This window comes from Bos indicus, chromosome 1 (genome assembly GCF_029378745.1).
Source record: "Bos indicus isolate NIAB-ARS_2022 breed Sahiwal x Tharparkar chromosome 1, NIAB-ARS_B.indTharparkar_mat_pri_1.0, whole genome shotgun sequence".
Lineage (NCBI taxonomy): Eukaryota > Metazoa > Chordata > Mammalia > Artiodactyla > Bovidae > Bos > Bos indicus.
Window position 1 is genome coordinate 23,108,786 of NC_091760.1, and position 17,136 is coordinate 23,125,921.

General features: G+C 39.3%; 1 long non-coding RNA gene across 1 annotated transcript; it reads left to right on the top strand.

Moving 5' to 3' along the window:
* Positions 1-4,367: 4,367 nt before the first annotated feature.
* LOC139178221 (uncharacterized) lies at positions 4,368-15,085 on the top strand. Its single transcript, XR_011562650.1, has 3 exons — positions 4,368-4,464; positions 11,725-11,820; positions 14,962-15,085. It is a non-coding gene; the product is annotated as an uncharacterized lncRNA (long non-coding RNA).
* The last annotated feature ends 2,051 nt before the right edge of the window (positions 15,086-17,136 follow it).

The window sequence follows — 17,136 nt, forward strand, 5'->3', positions numbered from 1 at the left end:
GCTGATAAGTAATATATAGTGATTATATAAATTTTACACTAGATTTTTCTCTATTACAATTATTAAAAGATTGGAAAAGCTTGGTGTCTGTTATGTTAATCTAACAGAAGCAATGAGGACAGAATCTTATCATTTCATATTGTATTGCTCACTGCCAGCAAGGTGAATTACAACTGGAAAAAGAATCCTGACCTCCCACTGTACAAAGGGAAATTCTGTACTGATAGATGTTAACTTTGAGATATATATATATATATATATATATATATATATATATATATATATATAAGATTTCTAGTGCTTTTAGAAATTAGAAGGCATGTATCATAATATATTGACATTAATTTAATGATAAGGAAAAAATAGAAACAAGTAGAAAGAAAACAACAGGTTCATTTTTTTTTCCTTTGTCCTTTAAAGATCCAACAGACATACTTCAAAAGTTAGGGGATATTAAATATTAATATCTACTGCTACATAACAATGAATCCAAAACCTAGGAGCTTTAAAGAACGCACATTCATGTTGGGAGTGACTTAGTGGGTGGTTCTGGCGTAGGTCTCTCATGTACTTGCCGTCAAGCTGTTGGCTAGGGCTGCAGTCTCATCTAAAGGCTTGACTGGCATAGAGTCTGTGTCTGATGTCATTCACATGCTGCTGAGAGGCCTCACTTGCTCATCGGCTGTTGCACTGAGAGCACCACGTCTTCTCTGGCTGTTGGCCAGTGGCCTCCTCAGTTCCCTGTCATATTAGCTTCTCTAAGGGGCAGCTCACAACATAAAATCTGCCTTTCCCTATAGTAAGTAATGCAAGAGAGAGAGAGAGGGCCACAGGGTTTTATAACTCAGTCTTGCCAATGACAAACCATCACTTTTACTGTATCCGATTGCTTATACATACCAACTCTGGTGTGAAGTGAGAGGAGCCATTACAGGACTGTAAGTAGCAGGAGGCAGAAACCGTGGAGAGCCATTTTGGAAACCAAGGGAAAAGTTGTCCCCCTTACTTGCTGACAGAGAGAGTTGCTACCCTGCTTTACCTAAGGCTCTTGGGCCTATATCCCCTGCCCTGAATGGTGATGTCTGTGAGACTAGCCTGTAAATTCAATAAGTCCTTACCTTATTGATTACTTGGTAAAACAGCAAAGGTTCTGGTCTTAGCAGACATTTGCTTATTTTTTCCCATGGCTTTCTCCACAGAGCCCTTTAGTCTGCTTGGACAGCCCTTCAAGGTTCTGAATCTCTCTACAAAGTGGGTTGAAAGGAGGCCTCATTGAGGAAATTTACATAAGGTAGTAGAATTCATTTTATATCATCTCACCTCTAGAGTTCATGCTTATATAGCTATTCATCTGCATCCAAGGCTGGATGGAAAACAATTATTTCATAGTTTAGGACTCCTCACCTCTCTTTTGTGAACAAAAGAGGAATTGGCTAAAACTGGGATCATTTCCAATAGACTGTTAAAGGAAGGTCATAGTTGGATTATCTCCGTGACCAGCTGACATGTATAATATTTGAAGACCTGATGAAAATAGAAAGCTTAACATATCAATTAGTGGTTTATTAAACTAGTCATCCCTGGCTGGAGGAATTTTGTTTCATTTAAATTGCATATATTTTTCACTCAGACAGATGAATGAAAGAGTATTTAGGCTTTACTCCTGTTGTGACCAGATGTTTTTTTTTGTATGGTTGATTCTGGGCATCTGATGAATGGCAGGCAAGCCACAACCCCAAGGTCTCTTTGCAGGAACTGCCTTATTTTCTCTTTCCATATGTTTTTGAGCCTGCATTTTGAAGTTGAGCTTAAGTGTCTATACAAATATACGAACGGAGTGACGATTTCTTTATCCAGTGCCATAAGCTGTGCATGACTTGAGGAGAGTAGCAGGAAAGAGTGTAGCCTTGCTCTGAAGAGTGGGGATACTCTTTCAGCTTAATTAATCATATGGAGTGGGTTTTATTACTGTTTCCAATCATGTGCTCCATGCTGAGAAGGTACACATCCATTCCTTTTGCCATGTGACTGTCAGTGCCTTCTACTAGGCAGAATATACTTCCCACCTCATTGTTAAGCTTGACCACGTGACTTTGCACACTCGCAGAAATAGCCTTTTGTCAACCTGAATCCTTGAATAAGATATATGGAAGAGAGCTGAACAGAGTTGTAGTAACTCAGACTTGTGAATGAGAAAGGTATGTCTATTGTTGCAAACTGTTTAGATTTCGAGTTGTTTTTTCCTATAACCAAAGCTGATTGTTTCTGTTGTTCAGTCGCTAAGTCATGTCTGACTCTTTGCGACCCCATGGACTGCAGCATGCCGGGCGGGTGTACCTGTCCTTCACTATCTGCTGGAGTCTGCTCAAACGCATATCCGTTGATTCAGTGATGCCATCCAACGGTCCCATTCTCTGTCATCCCCTTCTCCTGCCCTCAGTCTTTCCCAGAATCAGGGTGCTTTCCAGTGGGTCAGCTCTTCGACTAAAGCTGATTAGTACACTATATAAACTGTGAAATGGTCATGTAGAAAGTATGTCATGATTCCCAAACATAGGACAGGCTGTCCCCTTGAACTCCCCACTAAAAAAGGGCTGGTGACATCCATCATTTTAAGATATACTAAAGTAATGAGGAAAATGACTTGCAAACATGAAGAATACCCATAAGTTACATTTTCTATCTCTACATAAGGGTTTCCCTTATAGTTCTGTTGGGAAAGAATCCGCCTGCAATGCAGGAGACCTGGGTGCGATTTCTGGGTTGGGAAGATCCCTTGGAGAAGGAAATGGCAACCTACTCCAATATTCTTGCCTGGAGAATCTCATGGACAGAGGAGCCTCATGGGCTACAGTCCCTGGGATTGCAAGAGTCAGACATAACTTAATGACTAAACCACCACTATCTCTACATAATGGATGATCAATAGGCTAGATGGTGGTGAGCAGCTTAAGTTAAAAAAGAAAAGTGCGGTACATGTTATAAAGATTTGATATCAGAAGGTTTGCAGCAAAATGAATATTTAGAACTATGGGATCTTTATCTATTCATTCACCCACCAATTATTATTTGCATAAGGACTGAGAGGATATTAACAAGGAAGAGACAGATCCCTGGACTAGAACAAGAAATGTGCAAAAGATGGTGGAAATCCTAGGGGAAAAGTAGAGACTTTTGGTTTCAGGAGGTGGTGGGAAGACTTATGGAGGACCTGACATTTGAATTGGACCTGGAAGAAGGGAAGGATTTACTTTACAAGGTTTGATGAAGAAAAACACATTCGAGAAGATAAGATTCATCTTAGAATATTATGATGTCAGGGATGGAAAAATATGGGATATTTATGAGACACAATAAGCATTTTAACTGTAATGGAGCATAAGGCACATTGAGGAAAACAGGCTCAGGTGAGAGTGTGGAAAGAATGGAATTCAGGCTTTGATTTTTAAAAACTGAGGAAGCATCAGAGATTTTCAAATAAAGGATTATATGACTACTGTTATTTCTTTTTTTTTTTCTTTTAATTTTTTGGCTGCATAAGTCTTGGTTGGGGCTTCCCAGGTGCCACAAGTAGTAAAAAACCCACCTGCCAATGCAGGAGGCATGAGAGACATGGGTTAGATTCCTGGTCAGGAAGATCCCCTGGAGGATGGCATGGCAACCCACCCCGTCTTCTTGCCTGGAGAATCCCATGGACAGAGGAGACTTCAGGCTACAATCCATAGAGTTGCAAAGAGACAGACATGACTGAAGTGACTTAGCATGCACACACAGGTCTTAGTTACTGTGTTTGGCTATCTCTAGTTGCAGCGTGGGTAGGCTTTTCCTGTTGCAGTGCTTGGGCTCAGTTCCCCTGTGGTATATAAGATCCTAGTTCCCAACCACAGATCAGACCTGTGTCCCCTGCAGTGGAAGGCAGATTCTTAACCACTGTATCTCCAGGAAAGTCCCATGACTATTGTTATTTCTCAGATATACATGTAGATAGATAGATATAGCGGCAATAAATTTAACTCATCTATTGTTCTTCTGTCATTCCCCTTTCTAAATAACAAAATGTGAAAAGAAATACTTAGGAACCTTATCAAATTGAGGGCTTCTTAGAGAGTTCTGATTTCTGGCAATGAAATCTTATCAAATTTTGCTTTCATCATTCACCTGTTTAGAAACTCTGTCTTTGCTTACCTCCTGTTCATAAATTCAAATTACATTGCATAGTTGCCAGCTTTTCTGTAACATGATTTCAAGATTTATGTTAGGACTTCCAGGTGAAGACTTCCATTGGAAGTCTCCAATGAATAGAAGAATAGGAGGTGACAGAAAGAACATAAGAGAGAATCTGAATTCTAGTGGCCATAAAAGGTAATCTTGCTCTCTGTTAAGGAGGCAACCCAGTCATTTTACATCCAAAACTACTTGCCTATAGGTCATACACATAAGTGATAGAACTGACGTTAACTTCAGGTGTGCTTTACTATATAGTAATTTACAGCCTTTACTATTATTACCTGATATTGGAGAGAACAAGAGTTTATCATATTTGGCAAAACTTACCAGGTATCCCACAAATTCCAGGATATTGATCTAAATAGTTCTAACATCTAGAGCATTCTTAGTTTTTTAGGCTGATTTCAAAGGCAGATATTCAGTATCCTGCTTACTTGAATCATTTGAGATAAACCTTAGAATAGGTATTCTAGTAGTATGTGAAAATTTTGAAAATTACCTAATTTTATCCATTCTTGGTTATTATCATTACTTCTCTTGCCCTGTAGATGTGCTGCTGTTCAGTCACCCAGTTGTGTCCAACTCTTTGCAGCCTCATAGACTGCAGCATGCCAGCCCTCCCTGTCCCTCATCATCCCCTGGAGTTTGCCCAAGTTCATGTTTGTTGCATCAGTGATCCATCTGGCCATCTCATCCTCTGAAACCCTCTTCTTCTACCCTCAGTCTTCCAAGCATCAGACTTTTCCAGTGAGCTCTCTGTTTGCATCAGATGACCAAAATACTGGAGCATTAGCTTCAGCATCAGTCCTTCCAGTGAATATTCAGGGTAGATCTCCCTTAAGATTAACTGGTTTGATCTCCTTGCTGTCCAAAGGACTTTCAGGAGTCTTCTCCAGCACCACAGTTCGAAGGTATCAATTCCTTGGCATTCTGCCTTCTTCATGGTACAGTTCTCACAACTGTACTTGACCACTGGGAAGACCACAGCCTTGACTATATGGACCTTTGTTGTAGAGCAATGATCAACACACCGTCTAGGTTTGTCATCACTTTCCTGTCAAGAAGCAACTGTCTTCTGATTTCAGGGCTGCAGTCAACGTCCGCAGTGATTTTGGAGCCCATCAAGAGGAAATCTGTCATGACTTCCACCTCTTCCCCTTCTATTTGCCATACAGTAATGGGGCCAGATGCCATGAACTTTGTTTTTTTTAATATTTAGTCTTAAGCTGGCTTTTTCACTCTCCTCCTTCACCCTCATCAAGAAGCTATTTAGTTCCTCTTCACTCTCTGCCATTAGAGTGGTATCATCCACATATCTGAGGTTTTTGATGTTTTTCCTGCCTATCTTGTTTCCAGCTTGTAACTCATCCAGCCCGGCATTTCTTATCATGTGCTCAGCATATAGATTAAACAAACAGGGTGACAGCAGACAGCCCTGTCAAGCTCATTTCTCAGTCTAGAACCAATCAGTTAATCCATACAGGGTTCCATCTGGTGCTTTTTGACCCGCACACAGATTTCTCAGAAGAGAGGTAAGATGGTCTGGCATTCCCATCTCCCTAAGAGCTTTCCACAGTTTGTCATGATCCGCACAGTCAAAGCTTTAGTGTAGTTGATGAAACCCAGATAGATGTTTTTCTGAAATTCCCTTGCTTTCTCTATAATCCAGCGAATGTTGGCAATTTTATCTCTAGTTCCTCTTCTTTTTATAAACCCAGATTGGACATCTGGAAGTTCTTGGTTCACATAATGTTGAAGCCCAGCATGCAAGATTTTAAGTATGACCTTACTAGCGTGGGAGGTGGGTTCAATTGTCCTATGACTAGCACATTCTTTAGTACTACCCTTCTCTTCATTGGGATTGGGATGAGGATTGACCTTTTCTAGTTCTGTGGCCACTTATGGGCTTTCCAGATTTGCTGACATAATGAATGTGAAACCTCAGTGGCATCATCCTTTAGGGATTTGAATAGTTCTGCTGGAATTTCATCATATGCACTAGCTTTATTAACAACAGTGCTTCTTAAGGCCCACTTGACTTCACACTTTAGAATGTCTGGCTCTGGGTGACTAACCACACCTTCGTAGTAATCCGGATCATTAAGATCTTTTTTATACAGTTCTTCCATGTATTCTTTCCATCTCTTCTTGATCTCTTCAGTGTCTACTAGGTCTCTACCATTTTTATCCTTTATTGTGCCCATCTTTGGACAAAATCCTCCCTTGATGTTTCCAGGTTTCCTGAAGAGATCTCTAGTCTTTCCCCTCTTGTTGTTTTCTTCTATTATTGAGCATTGTTCATTGAAGAAGGCCTTCTGGTCTCTTCTAGCTATTTTTTGGAACTCAGCATTTAATTGGAATTAAGTCTAGTCAAAAATGTAGCTTAGTCTATTTCAGACTTCGAGAGGGCAAAATTGAACAGTCTATATCCTGCTTTCCAGAATGATCCAGGGTCAAGAGTAGTGGTGGTAACAAGGAGATGCCAGGTTAGAGACAGGGAGTGAGTTCTCAGGAGAATAGGGTCTAAGGGCAAATATTATACCAGGAACACATGAGATAAGAGTAGGAGTTTTCTGGGAATTTAGATGAGTAAAGGGTATGAGACGATCACAAGAGTTTGGAGAAACGCCTCCAGGTTTGTTGATTTCCCCCCTTCAAGTTTTATTGAAATATAATTTACATATGATAAAATGCACTCATTTTAAGTATACAGTACGATGAGTTTGAACAAATGTATAAATCATATACACCACTGAAATTAAGACAAAGAATACTTCCATCACTCCCCTCAAAGTAGCCATGTATCCTTTTCACTCAATTTCTCTTATCCCTTGCCCCAGGCAACCAATGACTTATTTCTTGCAGTAAAGTAGCTTTTCCTTTTCTAGAATTCATATAAATGAAATTATAATATATGTAATCTTTTGTGCTTATCTTTTGCTCAGCATATTTTTGAAATTCTTCTACATGTTTGTTACATTCACAGCTGATTCTTTATTTTGCTATAAACATATTTTATTGCATGATATACTACCATCTGTGTGTATATTTACCTATGATTAGATATCTTGGTTGTTTATAGCTTTTGGAAACTTTGAAAATAAAGCTGCTTATGGACATTCAGGAACAAGTCCTTATGGACATATGTTTTCATTTCTGTTAGATAAAAACCTCAGAGTGGGATTTCTGGGTCACATAATATGCCTATCTTTAACTTTTTAAGAAATTCTCAAACTGTTTTCCAAACTATTTGTATCATTTTATGTTCCTACCAGCAGTGTAGAAGAATTCCAGTTGCTCTGCATCTTCTTTATCACTTGGTATTGTCTTTTTGGGCTTCCCTGGTGGCTTAGATAGTAAACAATCTGTCTGCGATGTAGGAGACCCAGGTTCGATCCCTGGGCTGGGGAGATACCCTAGGGAAGGAAATGGCAACTCCCTTCTGTATTCTTGCCTGGAGAAGTCAATGGACAGAGGAGCCTGGTGGTCCACACTCCTTGGAGTCACAAAGAGTTGGAAACGACTGGGTGACTAACACACATTGTCTTTTTAATTAAAACATTCTAGTCAGTTTTGTCTGGAGAAGGCAATGGCACCCCACTCCAGTACTCTTGCCTGGAAAACCCCATGGACTGAGGAGCCTGGTAGGCTACAGTCCATGGGGTCACGAAGAATCGGACACGACTAAGTGACTTCACTTTCACTTTTCACTTTCATGCTCCAGAGAAGGAAATGGCAACCCACTCCAGTGTTCTTGCCTAGAGAATCCCAGGGACAGAGGAGCCTGGTGGGCTGCCATCTATGGGGTCACACGGAGTCGGACACGACTGAAGCGACTTAGCAGCAGCAGCAGCAGCAGCAGTCAGTTTATGTAACATGAGTCAATGTTAGACATCTTTTTTGTGTGCTTATTGGCCAATTTATCTTTTGTAAAGTGTTTTTCAAACCTTTTGGACATTGTAAATTTTGTGTGGATGTGTTGCTATTTTTAAGAACTTTGTATTTATTTTGTAGCATCTCTTTATTTCTTTTTTTTTTTTTTTTTGGCATTTGAACAGTTTTATTCTTCATATAGAATATGTATCAATATATCTAAGGTCTGGATTAGACAGATAATATGGTTTTTTTTTTTAACTTTACAATATTGTATTGGTTTTGCCATATATCAACATGAATCCACCACAGGTATACCCGTGTTCCCCATCCTGAACCCTCCTCCCTCCTCCCTTTCATTTCTTAACAGCTTTTATTGAACAGAAGTTTTTATTTTTAATGGTCAGTATATTCACAATTGATTATAGTTCATGTTTGTGTCCTTTAATTTCTCTGGCATTCTTTTATAGTTTTCAGTGTGCAGGTCTTATATTTCTTTTGGAAGATTTTTCCTTAATTATCTCATATTTTTGGATGGAGTACTGGTATAATTTTTTTATTTTCCTAGTTGTTCATTTCTAGCTACATAAACACAATTTATATATATTGTCCTTTTATCCTGAATCCTTGTTAAATTTATTTATTATCTTTTTAGGTGACTTCTCAGGACTATCTGCACAGATGAATATGTTTTTTATAAATAGACAGCTATATGTCTTGCATTTTTGTACTTATTAGAACTTACAGTACAATGTTGAAGTAGTCAGAAGGTACAAAATATAAAGTTCTTAAAAAACGTTCTTCCCTTCTTCTGGTCTCATGGGAAAAGCACGTAGTTTTCTCCATTAATATGATGTTTGCTATAAGCTTTTTAGAATCCTTTTATTGAGTGGAGTAAATTCCTTGTTTGCTGAGAGTTTATTATTATTATTATGTATGTGTGATGGATTTTGTCAAATAGTGTTTCTGCATCTATTCAGGTGCTTTTTCTCCTATTACATTATATTTCATTCTTTTTATGACTGGGTCATATTCCATTGTGTGTGTGAATGTGTGTATATATATATACAGTATGGAATATATATATATATATGTACATGTGCCGCATCTTCTTTGTTCGTTTATCTGTCAGTGGTCATTTAGATTGCTTCCATACCACAACAATTGTAAATAATGCTGCTATGAACATTGAGATGCATGTATCTTTTCAAATTAGTGTTTTTGTTTTTTGATTTGGATATATACTCAGGAGTGAAATTGACGTGTTTTGTGGTAGTTCTACTACCTTTAGTTTTTTGAGAAAATTCCATACTGTTTTTCACAGTAGCTGCACCAATTTACATTCCTACCAACAGTATACAAGGGTTCCCTTTTCTCCATATCCTTGCCAAAATTTGCTGTGATTTTTTTTTTTCCTTTTTAATCGAAGGATAAGTGCCTTACAATAGTGTGTTGGTTTCTGCTACACATCAACACGAATCAGCCATAGGCATACATGTCTCCTCCCTCTTGAACCTCCCTCCCACCTCCCACTCCATGCCTCCTTCTAGGTTGTTACAGGGCCTTGGTTTGAGTTCCCTGGGTCATACAGCAGATTCCCACTGGCGACCTATTTCACATATGGCGATGTATATGTTTCCATTGTGTTCTTTTGATCATAGCCATTCTGATGAGTGTGAGGTGGTGTCTCACTGTGGCTTTGATTTTCATTTCCCTGATGATTATTGATGTTGAACATCTTTTCATGTGCCTGTGGTCTATCTTTAAGAACTATCTTCAAGTTAAAAATAAGGACACTTTTATATTTATTCTCATTTACCATTTTTGGTGTTCTTCATGCTTTCATATAGAATCAAGTTTCACTCTGGTATAATTTTTCTGTGCTCCCAAAATTGCCTTTAACATTCCTTTAGTGCAGATCTACCAGTGGAAAATTTTTGAAGCACATGTTTATCTGGGTTTTTTTTTTTTTAATTAATTAATTAATTTGAATTGCAGGTTAATTACTTTACAATATTGTGATGGTTTTTGCTATACATCAGTATAAATGGGCTAGAGGTATGCATGTATCCCCTCTCACCTCCCTCCCAACTCTAGCCCTCCAGGTTGTTACAGTACACAGACTTTGGGTGCCTTGCGTCATCTATCAAATGCGCACTTGTTATCTATTTTGCATATAGTAATGTATATGTTTCAAAGCTATTCTCTCAAATCATCCCACCCTCTCCTTCTTCTACTGAGTCCAAAAGTCTGTTCTTTACCTCTGTCTCTTTGCTGCCCTGCATGTAGGATAGTGGATTCTTTATTTCGCTTTTTTCAAAGGGTATTTATGCTGTGACTCGGGGTTTTAACCAGCAGAGGGCACTGTGTTTCTCCACAGTCAGTCCAGACGTGAAGCTGGAGTCCTGGTCATGGCACTGAAGTTGTAGATGAGGTTGTTTCAATTCAAGGCTTGACGAGAAAGAGAATAGCTGCTCTTAACAGTCTGCTAGAAAACTAAAAATGTTACTAGGAAGTGGTAATAATTTACTTGGATAGATCAACAGAAATTTGTAGGATCATTCAAATATGAATTTTTTGTTTTTCCTAACAAGAAATTTGTAAGTATGCATTACAGATTAACTTTCATTCCTGGGGAAGAACTGGTCTAGGTTTGCTTTCAATGTACGTCTGTCTGTTTTCTTCAAGGTAGTGCTTTTTCATGTTTTTCTTCTTGAAAATGCCTGTTCCTTTTTAATGTTTTCTCAGAAGTAGGTAGGGGCTTCCCCAATGGCTCAGCAGTAAAGAATCCACCAGCAATGCAGGAAACACAGGAGATGTGGGTTCAGTCCCTGGCTCAGGAATATCCTCTGGAGGAGGAAATGGCAACCCACTCCAGTATTCTTGCCTGGAGAATTCCGTGAACAGAGGAGACTGGTGGGCTACAGTCCATGGGGTCGCAAAGAGTTGAACAGGACTGAGCATCCTCGAGCACACAGATGTAGGTATTCCATTATGGTAATGATGTTGACCTGAGTACAAGAGTAGTTTGACACTTGTCCGAAAATTATATTCTAATCTTAATTTCATTTTAGTTATATGAGCTCTATGAGTTACATGAGTTATATTTAAGTTATATATACCTTATTTCTAGGGAGTCTTATACTTTGGTATGAAATAGAAATAGCTCTAAAAGTCCATAAACTGTTTAACATGCAGAAACATTCAAACGGTGTAAGGACATTTGATGGCCAGAGTTTATATTATACAGCAGTACGATCTGTGAGTTCTCTTTTGCCCATGCATTTTTTTCATTATATATTGGAACTTATGAATGATGATGCCACTTTTCTTCATTCTGTGATAACAGAAGTTTTGCCTGTTGCATTTTGAAACCAACCATCAGAAAGGCAGTTGGATATATCTTGATAGAACCTGCTCTGTTACATACTGGTGTGTGACTTTTGGTAATATTCGGAATCACTAAACCTCAGTACCCATTTCTGACATTGGGATAACCATAGAATTTAGCTCACAGGATTACTGTGAGTTAAATCATATAACTCACGCAAACCACTCAGTTACAATATCTGCCACACAAAAGCAATTGATGTCAAGGATTATCTAATTAGCTTTTATGTTCAGTGAAATACATGAAAGTAAATACAATTGGATCATCTCCATTGTATGGATACTTCAGGAAGCATGGAGAGAACACAAGAGAGAGAAATAGTCAAATGGGTAAGTGCTAATGTTTTCTAATTTAATGAATGTCTTAGTAACTATGATATAAACAGGATGCAAATGGTTTTTGAGAGGCCTTCCATGGTAAACAGTACTAATGATACAACACAATAGAAAGGTCATGGACTTTGTATCAGTAGACTTTGCTTCATCATGGTCTATAACTTCCTATTATCTAATTTTTGCAAATATGGCCGTTACCCTCTTTGTACAAAAAAGAAAAACCTGTTCTGGAGCCCCTTGACAAAAGTGAGAAAGTTTCTGATGCTGTGTCTGGAAGGATCATTGGTAACCATGAATAGAAGAGGCTACACTCCTGGAGTGATAACTGAATGCCACTTGTTGCGGGATGAATTGTGTCCCTGTCTCCACCTCACCCACAAATCATGAATTGAAGTCCTAGCTCCCAATACCATGGAATATGACTATATTTTGAGACAGGGTATTTAAGAAAATAGTGAAGAATAAATGACATCTTTGGAGTGAGCCCTAATCCTATATGACTGATGTTTTTATAAGAAGAGGAGATTAGCACACAGACGAGAACCACGTGAAGATAGGGGGGAAGATGGCCACCTACAAGACCTTCAGAAAATACTAACCCTGCTGCCACACTGATTTTAGACTTTTAGCATCCAGAACCATGAGGAAATAAATTCTTATAGTTTAATCCACGCAGTCTGTGATGCTTTGTTACAGCAGCCTGTGCGTGTGCCAAGTCGCTTCAGCTATATCTGACTCTGAGAAACCATATGGACTGAAACCTGCCAGGCTCCTCTGTCCATGGGATTCTCCAGGTCAGAATACTGGAGTGGGTTGTTGTGCCTTCCTCCAGGGGATCTTCCCGGCCCGGGGCTTGAACCTACACCTCTTATGTCTCCTGCATCGGCAGGCAGGTTCTTTACCACTAGCACCAGCTGGGAAGGCCTATACAGCAGTCCTAGCAGCCAGTACACCACTTGTCGCTTTTGTTCCAATTCTCCTTGTTACTCTGACTTCTTCGAGGGCTTAGGGACTTTGCTACATGGGTCACCCTGAACTGAACTCACCTTTGAAAGTCTCTATTTTGCTTTAAATGCTAGGGCTTGACAATATGTCACAGATTAAAGCCCATCAAGAAATGGCAATGGGGCTAGCTGTAGCCCTTCTCTGAACCCATGAACAAAGTTTCCTTTACATAGAAAGATTCCTCTGAAGGAGGAAAGCAAAGAAAAAAGAGAGGCACCTCTTTCTAGTTTCTAAAGATTGATGTATGAATATTAGATGCTGCTGTCTAGCCTACAAGGGAAGTGAATGTGCCCTCAAGACAAATGTACTGAAGGTATGACTGCCTTTAGGAAGCCAAAGGGATAGTTCAGATATTCTGAATATTACAAAAGCTCACTAGTGAAGACCTCATGTTCTGAATGCTAAATTGCCAAGTGCTTCTTTTGCCAACAAAAGAGGAAGAAGGTTCATTGCAAAGTGTGGGTGACTTATAACAGCACTTTAAGTTAACCAGCAGTATTTGTTTGCTGTTGCTGCCATAACAAATTATCACAAATTTACCAGCTTAAAACAACATCCATTCATTATTTTCTAGTCTAAGAAGTCAAAATCTGGGTGCAGCATGGCTGAGCTAGGTTCTCTCAGCTCAGTATCTTCTAAGTGCTGAAATCAAAGTGCCAACCAGCCTGGACTCTTACCTGGAGGCTCTAGGGGGAATAATCTGCTTCCAAGTTCACTCAGTGGTTTTCAGAATCCCGTTGTAGGACTGAGGTCCCCATTTCTATATTGTTTTTCAGTTACTCAGTCATGTCTGACTCGTTGTGACCCCATGGACTGCAGCATGCTGGGCCTTTCTGTCCCTCACTATCTCCCAAAGTTTGCCCAAGTTCATGTCCATTGCATCGGTGATACCATCCAGTCATCTCAACCTCTGACACCCTCTTATCCTGCCCTCAATTCTGCCCATTTCTATAGCCCTCTTGCTTTTTAAGCCAACAGTAGTAGGTCAAATCTGGAGAAGGCAATGGCAACCCACTCCAGTACTCTTGCCTGGAAAATCTCATGGACGGAGGAGCCTGATAGGCTGCAGTCCATGGGGTCGTGCAGTTGGACACGACTGAAGCAACTTAGCAGCAGCAGCAGCAGTAAGTCAAATCTTTCTCCTGCTTTGACTCTCTGACTTCCTCTTCTGCTACCAGGTGGAGAGAGATCTGTAATTCTAAGGGCTCATATGATTAGGTTTGGAGAAGGCATTGGCACCCCACTCCAATACTCTTGCCTGGAAAATCCCATGGATGGAGGAGCCTGGTGGGCTATAGTCCATGGGTTGTGAAGAGTTGGACACGACTGAGCGACTTCACTTTCACTTTTCACTTTCATGCACTGGAGAAGGAAATGGCAACCCACTCCAGTGTTCTTGCCTGGAGAATCCCAGGGACGGGGGAGCCTAGTGGGCTGCCATCTATGGGGTTGCACAGAGTCAGACACGACTGAAGCGACTTAGCAGCAGCAGCAGCAGCAGCAACAGCATGATTAGGTTAGATCCACCTGGATATCTCCCTATTTTCATGTCAGCTGGTTAGTGATTTTAATTACTTCTTCCAAGTTCCTTTTGCTATATAATCTAATCTATTATTGGGAGTTATGAACAAATATTACAGGAGCCATAATTCTCCTTACCACCCATCTTTTAAGTTGATATTCTCTTTATTTGCCAAAGTGAATTTTTTGTTTCATTTTGGAATAGTTATGAACATGTAAGTAGATTTATCAGCTCCACGCTCTAACCAATGAGCTAACTGGCTGTTTGTTGCTGTTGTTTAGTCGCTAAGTCCTATCTATCTGACTTTTTGTGACCCCATGGTCTATAGCCCACCATGCTTCTCTGTCCCTGGGATTTTCTCGGCAAGAATACTGGAGTGGGTTGTCGTTTCCTCCTCCAGGGGATGTTCCTCATCCAGGGACTGAACCCATGTCTCCTGAGTGGCAGGTAGATTCTTTACTGCTGAACTACTGGGGAAGCCCAGCTGGCCCTTTAAGTAATATCTAAATAATGGCATTTTGACTTCTACAAATGCACTTGTTTTTGCATTTTTCTTTTTCTTTTTTTATGATGAAATCTTCATTTTCCTCTCTGACTTACAAACCCAGGCTCAACTGAAATGTTTTATACTGATGGAGGACTCCCACACTTATCTCTGGACCACTTGCATAGCAAGTTTATTACTTTGGTCTTAGTCATGAAATAGGACTTTTTAAAGACTTCCAGGTATGAATAAAGGTAAGGAAAAATACACTAATTCTAACTGAAAGAAAAAACAAACAATACTTTGTCAGTGGTTCTCAAATTTTCAGCTGCATCAGAATCATCTGGAGAGCTCCTTAAAATGTATATTGCTAGGCCAACTCTAGAGTTTCTAATTTAGTTTCTATGAAATGGAGGGTTGATAATTTGCATTTTGATAAGTTTCTAGTAATGTTAATACTACCAGTTCAGGGTCCATTCTTTGGAAATCACTTCTTTAGATTTTTTAATTTCTATTTTTTTTTTCATTTATGAAAAAGCACAGATTTGCTGCTTCATGTCTCTTGGGATACCTGTAACATACATATTACTATAATTATTTTATAATTACCCCATCAAGTAATGAGCATGGAATAGAAAGCTGATGGGAAAAAAAGTGGCATGGAAAGAAAGGAGCCTGATCATTAATGATATTTAGGACATTTCCTTATGTGTACAATGCAATGATAGCTTGTTTTTTTTATTATTTTATTTTATTTTTAAACTTTACATAATTGTATTAGTTTTGCCAAATATCAAAATGAATCCATCACAGGTGTACATGTGCTCCCCATCCTGAACCCTCCTCCCTCCTCCCTCCCCATACCATCCCTCTGGGTCGTCCCAGTGCACTAGCCCCAAGCATCCAGTATCGTGCATCGAACCTGGACTGGCATCTCGTTTCATACATGATATTATACATGTTTCAATGCCATTCTCCCAAATCTTCCCACCCTCTCCCTCTCCCACAGAGTCCATAAGACTGTTCCATACATCAGTGTTTCTTTTGCTGTCTCGTACACAGGGTTATTGTTATCATCTTTGTAAATTCCATATATATGAGTTAGCATACTGCATTGGTGTTTTTCCTTCTGGCTTACTTCACTCTGTATAATAGGCTCCAGTTTCATCCACCTCATTAGAACTGATTCAAATGAATTCTTTTTAATGGCTGAGTAATACTCCATTGTGTATATGTACCACAGCTTTCTTATCCATTCATCTGCTGATGGACATCTAGGTTGCTTCCATGTCCTGGCTATTATAAACAGTGCTGCGATGAACATTGGGGTACACGTGTCTCTTTCCCTTCTGGTTTCCTCAGTATGTCTGCCCAGCAGTGGGATTGCTGGATCATAAGGCAGTTCTATTTCCAGTTTTTTAAGGAATCTCCACACTGTTCTCCATAGTGGCTGTACTAGTTTGCATTCCCACCAACAGTGTAAGAGGGTTCCTTTTTCTCCACACCCTCTCCAACATTTATTATTTGTAGACTTTTGGATCGCAGCCATTCTGACTGGTGTGAAATGGTACCTCATAGTGGTCTTGATTTGCATTTCTCTGATAATGAGTGATGTTGAGCATCTTTTCATGTGTTTGTTAGCCATCTGTATGTCTTCTTTGGAGAAATGTCTATAGCTTGTTTTAAATCTCATTTATTTTCTAGCTTTATCTAAACATGACCCTGTAAATATTAAGCATAAGACAGTAAGAGGGTTTGGTGACAATGGAGAGCCAAAGAAGAAAGTGAATTGTTAATATTCAAATGTTTCTTTTGGAAGTAAAATGTTCAGGGAAAATTTTTTTTAACCCTGATTTAAATCTCATGCTTCATCTACTGGACCAAATACGCTTCATCTACTGAACCAAATAGGAAATACTTGCTAAAACTTTATCTCAAAATGTATTCAAGTACTTTTGTCAGTGGTATAATTGTCCACATTGAATAGGCCTATGTCTATTCAAAAATATTTGCTATCTCCTTTTCATTTATTTTTTTTATGATTTGTTGATTGTTAATTTATTCTGTTTTCTGTTTTAGCCTCAGAAGAAAGATATGGAAACAGTTTCTGTTTACTGTTCTTATTCAGATTTTTAAAAATTTATTATTATTATTTTTACTTTACAATACTGTATTGGTTTTGCCATCCATCAACATGCATCCGCCACGGGTGTACACATGTTCCCCATCCTGAACCCCCTGTCACCTCCCTCCCCATACCATCCCTCTGTGTCATCCCAGTGCACCAGCCCAAGCTATC